At 50.8% G+C, this 7,398-nt stretch overlaps 1 pseudogene; it reads left to right on the top strand.

Annotated features, from left to right (window-relative positions):
• Positions 1-6,034: 6,034 nt before the first annotated feature.
• Positions 6,035-6,624, top strand: LOC140515912 (small ribosomal subunit protein uS7-like; annotated as a pseudogene).
• The last annotated feature ends 774 nt before the right edge of the window (positions 6,625-7,398 follow it).

Raw genomic sequence — 7,398 nt, forward strand, 5'->3', positions numbered from 1 at the left:
GGTCTGTTGGCTTCATTGCTTCAGGGACCATTGAATCAGGGAGAAGGTATTCCAAGGAGCCTTGTTGTTTGCCTCCTTCATGGCCCCTTTCTCTTCCTCCTCTACTCTCACTCCTCTGCTGTTTTTTCTTTCCATTTCCTTTCTTCTCTCCTCTCCTCTTGTCTCTCCTCTCCCTCCTTAGCCTTTTCCCTGCCTTTACCTCCTTTCTATCTCTCCTGCCCCTCTTCCTCTTCTCCTTTTCTACTTCCTCACCTACTTCTCCCTCCTATTCCTTTCTTCTAGAGTTCCTTCTCTCTTTCTCTTCCTCTTTGGAATTCTTCATTCAGCCGAATTTGTTGCGTTCAGGACACAGGTTTCATTAACACTTTCCTTTACTCTCAAATGCCACCAATGAATGACCTCACCAGTAAGCTCAGGGCTCCAGCTAATGGTCTTCTTGTCATCCTCAGACCTTTGACCTATGTGAAGCCTTGGGAGTGGTGTACACTCTCCTTGGAAATCTCTCCACCCTTGCTTTCTGGAAAATTAGACTGCTGGGGCACTCCTCCTTCTTGGCTTGATCCCCCTGCTTCCTTTGCCACTTCACTTTCCTCTCATCTCTCTCTTCTCTCCATTCCCTTTCTTCTCCCTCCTTCTCAACTCCTTTTCCCTCCTTCTCTCCTCCTCCTTCTCTTCTTCTCCCCCCACTCTCTCTTTCCTCTCTCTGTCTCAGCTCCTGGGCCTCCATGATTTCAGTTCTCCACTCTATGCCAATGAGGGCTCAGTCCTTAGAGCATACATGGATTCACCTTTCCTGGTGGGTTTTGCAGGGCATGCCTGGATGTTCTCTGCCTGTTTCCAATCTAACATATGGAACTTTGGAGAACCAGGTTCTGGTCGTAATTGACCAAGGGACTGCTCCAGTGTGTTGACAAACTTCTGATTGGCCAGGGAGCTTTAAGGGGTGTTCGTTCAGTCAGGATTGAGTTGACATATGAAAGGGATGGCCTGCTAAGCTCTTACTATTTTTTCCTTTCTGCTGGAGAATGGAATGAGAAAGATAGTGAGCTGCCAAATAGTAGCTACATGTACCACTTCTGCTTCTTCTGTGTCTGCTGTTCTCTGATCTTCCACACACAAGTATCCTGAGATGCAATAACCTTGTAAACTTGGGAGATCCTGGAGTTCGAGCCAGAGATCCTAGAGGTGACCAGAATGGGCAACAGAGTTCACTGGAATGGCAGTGACCAACAACAGAGCAAGTGACTGCAGCTGGAGGTAAGAAGACTGAGGATGGCAGGGGACTCAGAAACTGTATTCCCTGATGATGGAGAGAAGTGCTGACTCAGCAGAAAGCAGACCTTCAGGAGGACTCCAGGAAGGGAAAAGAGGACTCAAGGTCAAGACTTTGCCCTCCGTGTTCTCTACACATGGGCCTGACTCCTTTTGTACTTTAAATTTGAGCCTGGTCTACCCTTATGTATGCAAGGGGTCAGTGAGCCCTGATATGGATGCATGGATTGTTTTCATAACTACTGTTACTTTACCTTTTCAGAAAATTCATTTCCTAAAAGTATTCTAATGGTTGATTGATAATGGGCTGGCCACGTGGTTCGAATGCCCAATGTATATTTGCCTAAAAGACTATTTTACAGAGAACTTGCACAGGGCAGGTGCTCACACAAAGGTCAGAAGAAGTGATACAAAGACACTCTTAAGGTCTCTCTGAAGAACTTTAGTATCAGTTATGAGACATGAGAAACACTGGCACAAGACCTCCAGCACGGCATGCCCACATCAAAGAACATGAGAGGCAGCCAATCTAGAGCCTTCTCCACCCCAAATGTTCATGAGGACCGTTTGTGCCAGACCCGTGGCAGAGCCTTTCATGCTCATGTTGGTCTGACCTCCGACATCATGATGACATTTCATTCCTCAAGTACACAACTAACCTTATCCAGAAAATGGGGCTAATATGTGACAGCATGGTTGGGAGAGTCAGATGAGATGCTTGTCAAGTGCTTAGCACAGTGCCTGGCACAGAGGGGGGCCTTTGAAAGGGTGAACTCTGAGGCTTATTGGGTTCCCAGGTCTATGCTAGACAGATGATGCAGAACATGTGGACCTTAAAGGGACCATGGGGCTCATCAAGGCCAAAACGCTCTCATTTTGTAGAAGGGGAAAACGAGGCCCCAAAGAGGTGGTAGTCAGTAGTAGTCATAGTAGTAACGATACTAGCTAACTAGAACACTCTAAATCTACAGAGCTCTTTACAAATGTTATCTCTTTGGGTCTTCAAAACAACCCTGGAAGGAAGGTACTGTTATTATCTCCATTTTATACTTGAGGAAACTGAGGTAGGCTGAGGTGAAGTGACTTGCCCAGGATCACACAGGTATTCGGTATCTGAGGATGGATTTGAACCCAGGGCTTCCTGACTCCAGGCCCAGCACTCTGTGCACTGTGGCACCACAGCTGTCATTTGAAACCCGGTCCTCTGACGCCAGTCTAGCGCTCTGGATTTCCACATGGCATGGACACGGTAGGGAAGAAGACAGATCCCAAGTGCTCCGGAAGCACCAAATGAGCAGAATGTGACACTGACCATCTGGAAATTCAGAGCTAACAGGTCTGCACTCAGAGGATGTGTGTGTGTGTTCATCCTTCATTGCCGAAGAAGACCATGCCATCAGAGAAATAATGACATGACTTGCACTTGACTTTGTTTTTTTTGCGTGAGAGAGGGAGGCAGTGAGGGAGTGCCCAGAGCACTGGGCCTGGAGTCAGGAAGCCCTGGGTTCAGATCCTACCTCAGACACCTAAAAGTTATATGACCCTGCCTCAGTTTCCTCATCTGTAAAGTGGGGCGAATAATAGCTCCTACCTCTCAGAGTTGCTGTGAAGACCAAATGAGATCATCTTTATCCAAAGTATTTAATAAGGTTCCTGGCACATAGTAAGTATGTGTGTAAGTAAGTAAATGTGAGTCCCCCTTCCCTTCCCCCGTGACTTTGGGCAAGGTACGTCTCTGGACCTCAGTTGCCTCCTCTAGAAAATGAAGGGTTGGATTAGGTGCTTTCCAAGATCCCTTCCAGATCCCTTCCATCCCGTACATGAAGAAGAGAAGGCCTCTGAAAGTATTCTCTAAGTGTCTAGTGGAGGGGCCTTCCACATCTTGCCACTGGCCTCCACATCCCTTCCTCCTTCCCCTTACTTCTTCTGCCTTCTTGCTTTAGAGATCCCCAGTGACTGCCACCCCTTCCTACACAGCCAAGAAACTCTGGTTGCCATTTTGATGCTTTTTCATCTCTTTGTCTGATTGCTGTTTGGCCCGCTGCCTGAACTGGGAGAGACTTAGTACCTCTCTGGCTAGTAGTGCCCTTAGGGCCTAGTTCTGAGGCTCCAGAAAGAAGGAGTCTGTTGTGTTTTTGTGTGGCCTCTGGGGGCAGGGAAGGGGGCTGAATACTGTTGTCCTGGAGGGCCATCCTCGAGTCCAGGTGGTAGGGCTGGCCAAACATCTGAGCATCAGGCCTGAGCCAGGCCCCCAGAGTCCCTCACTGCCGGTCAGCGCCTCCGGTGTGCCTGGGTGTGGGGAAGCAGCCTCAGAGCAAACAAACAGAACAGCCTGACGACAGGAAGCAATTAGAGACCACCCGGCCTTGGCCACAGCTTGGGCGGAGGAGGAGAAGGAGACCTAAGCAGTGGCCTGAGAAACTCGGAGGGGAGAGGCCACAGAGAAGGCCACACTGGAGTGGAAGGGTAGGGAGAGTGACTAAGACTAGGCCAAGGCAGGAGGAGGGGCTCTGCTATGGAAAAGGCCAACTGGGGGAGGATGTAGAGGAGGGAGCTCTTGAGGGCTGGTCAGCAGTGCTGGGTGAAGGGAGCTACAGTCACCCTATGCCTTGGGGTGCCAGGGATCTGCCCGGTTCCTTTCAGCCGTGATGGGGAAAAACTCCAGGCACAGCCCATACAATCCAAGACTGATTCCTTTGTGGCCTGGAGAATCTGTTGTGGTATTGAGTCACAAGTACAGGCACGGATGGCAAAGTCCAAAAGCTTATTCACTCATTGGGCTTTTCCTCTCTAGATTTCCTCAGTTTTCTCCTTTGTAAAATGAAGGGGCTGCAAAAGATCTCGTTCAGCCTCACATTCTGAGACATTCTGAGGTGCAGCTTTCCCTCTCAACTCTAGCATTTTCCGTATTGAGATTTATTTGAGCCTCAGTTTCCTTCTTTGTAAAATAAGGAATTTTGACTGGATGACTTCCAAGGGCCTTCCTTTTCAGCTCCAAATCTGTGGGCCATATCATGTCAGTCCAGAGATGTGGGTATAGAAGATCTTACGTTGGTCAAAGACTGCAACTGCTAATGGCTCCAAGGAAGGGGTGAAGGCCCCAAGGATGGATGAGGTTGGTACTGACTGGTCTGAAGCCTTGGGACCAGATGAGGGATGGCCTTCCTTGGTCAGTGGAGCAGGCAGGAAGGGAGAAACTCTGTGAGGGGTAGCACACCTGGAGGTGAGACCAAGAAGTAGCTGGCAAGAGCCGGGGCCCAAGGCTCCTCACCTCATTCCCAGCCCTGGCCCATGGCATCCCATTGAGTCCTGACCATGCTATGGAGAGGTCCTGAGAGCTGGACCAGTCAGCCAAGCAGGGGCCCAGCCGGAGTCACTCTGGGATAAGAGCCTCCCTTCTCCCCCCGACTCTATAAACTCATCTGGTTCTGGGCTGCTCTGTTTGTTTGCCTTTGCCAGAGTTTCCTGATGAAAGTTCCTTTTAAAAATTCCAACCTCGTTTCCACTGAACTAGTGGGACAGAGGTTTTCCTCACCTGGCCTGAGGATAGAGCAGGGGCTTAGGAGCTGCCATTCCCCTCCCCCCAGAAGCCAGGCTAGAGAAGAGGCCCAGAGCACACTTGGAGAGAGGCCTGGCTCCTGCCATTTGAGGCTGTCTTAAAGAAACCAGGGATGTTTATATGAAGAAGAGAAGGCCTCAGAAGAATGGATATAACCGGCTTCAAGTATGTGAAAAGATGTCATATGGCAGAAGCAGGCATAGCGGTGGGGGAAAGCTGAGAAGAGGCAGCTGGCAGCACAAACTCCTTAACTGGTAGTTAGCCTTGGGCTGCCACAGGAAATGGCAGCTTCCTTCTCCTCACTGACGGGCTTCATTCAAAGACTAGAGGGTCATTTGTCGGGAGACGTGGGGATTCCTATTCAGATATCTTGGAATTTGTGGACTCCAGTCCATAAATTTCTTTCTTAAGGACCACACCTTAACCCCAAATCACTCTGGCTCTTGTTGGTTGGCTAACAATCGTTCCCAGCCCAAGCCCTCCCTGCATCCTTTGGGCCCTGATGACTCAGGGTGAATGCACATAGCAACTGCTTCTCTTTTGGTCAGAAATCCTGAGAGTTTCCCCTCCCAGTTTGATTTTTTTTTTAACTAGGTAAAAGTGACTATTTTTTGCCTCATTTCTTACCTAGCCTTAATCATTGAATGGGCGTTGTCTTAGTTAAACTGAGACCTGGAAAGACCTTAGCTTAAAAAGGCCAAGGTCTCCCATCTGGGGCCATCTCCCATTGTCCTGACCTGTATCTGGCCACTGGCCCCAGATGGCTCCAGAAGAGAGTGAGGCTGGTGACGTTGCACAGCCCTCCCTTGCTTAAAATCCAATTCACTTCAAGTTATGGCATCACCTCCCTGATGTCATAGTCCTCTTCAGAATGAAGGACAAGCAGCAGCTTAGACAGCCTCAGAGAGGCCTTCAAATTCTGAGATTCAGGACTCCTGGGAGGCCAACAGAAAGGGGGTACTGCATAGCAACGGGGGTCAGGGCTCAGAACATCCTTGAGTCCAGACTCCAGAGACTCAAAGGATCACATAGACAAGGGGCTCAAAGCAGCATTTGAGGTCAAGATAGAGAAAACAGTTCAGGATTAAGAAATGACAGGTAGGCCTCTTTTCTGTTCCGGCACCTGATTGAGGCGTGGAACCAAAGCAGCAGTGATTCTGAGCCCCCGACCCCGGTGTACAGAGACTTCCTCCCTCCCCTAGAGCCAACTGAGGACCCATCAACATGACTAAGTGGGAGACAGTGGCACCGGCTGGGACCAAGATCCCCAACATCAAGCTGTTAGGCAAGTGGAGAGCAGACGATGTGCAGAGCAATGACATCTCCCTGCAGGATTACATTGCCATGAAGGAGAAGTATGTCAAGGACCTGTCCTTCAGCATGGGATGCCGCAAGGCCTGGTGCCCCATCCTGGATCACCTCACCAACTTCAGGATGATGCACAGCTGAAACAGTGGTGTCATGCTCATGACTGTGTGCATCATTAACGACACCTTCCAGATCATCCACCTGCTCATGGTGAGAACCCACTGCAGGTTCTCATGATCCCTGTGAGGACTTCACCAGAATTGGATTGGATAGGGCAGGGACTGTGAGGTGCCAGGCAGTGGACATGTCCCCTCTCCAGCAGGTCAACCAGATCGTCTAGCTCCTCTGCACCATCCAGAGAGGTGGCCTTCCACGACACCAAGACCATTGCTGATGAGCTCATCGATGCCGCCAAGGGCTCTTCAAACTCCTACGCCATCAAGAAGAAGGATGAGCTGGAGCATGTGGCCAAATCCAACCGCTGATCCCAGCGGCCTCTGTCAATGGGGGCAGGGTCACTGAAAAAAAATGACAGATGTTGAGTTCAGTTTGTCCATTATTCTCAGGCATCTTGCTTGTATGTCATGAAGACATTCTTCAAGAAGAGAGTTGGCTGGGGCAGAGCCAAGATGGCGGAGTAGCAAGACGCACATACACATAGCTCCGAACCCACAACCCATAGAACGGCTACAGGGAAGTAACTCACAGCGAATTCTGCACCCAGAGGCCACGGAACATTGGAGCGAGGGAGATTTCTGTTCTGGAGAGACCTTCAAACCTCTCGCGGGGGGTCCTTCACGCTGCGGACTGGGCGCTGGGACTGGGAGCTGAGTGCAGCCCTGCCGCGGCCGCGGCACCAAGAGGAAAAGATCTGAGCGGGCTTCAGGGATGGGATCTCCAGCAGCCACGCTGGTCCCTCCACCCACAGAGGGACCTGCAAACCTCTCGCAAAAGGTCCCTTGAGCTGCAGACTCGGAGCCCAGCCCAGCCCAGACCTGCTGCGGCCGCGGCTGCGGCACTGAGAGAAACAGATCCGAGCAGGATTCAGGGACGGGATCTCCAGTGGCCACACAAGTCCCTCCACCCACAGGTGACGGGGGTCAGTGAGAGAGTCTGTTTGGCAGGTCGAAAGGGGAGTGGGGTGCCCCCATAATTCAGGCCCCCGCGGGAGGTAGAAGCTGAGAGGCGGCTGCAGACAGGGGCTCCCCAAGTGGGCGGGAGCCTGAATCCATTGTGGAAGGTCTGTGCATAAACCCCCT

The sequence above is a fragment of the Notamacropus eugenii genome, chromosome X (genome assembly GCF_028372415.1).
Source record: "Notamacropus eugenii isolate mMacEug1 chromosome X, mMacEug1.pri_v2, whole genome shotgun sequence".
Taxonomy (NCBI): Eukaryota; Metazoa; Chordata; class Mammalia; order Diprotodontia; family Macropodidae; genus Notamacropus; species Notamacropus eugenii.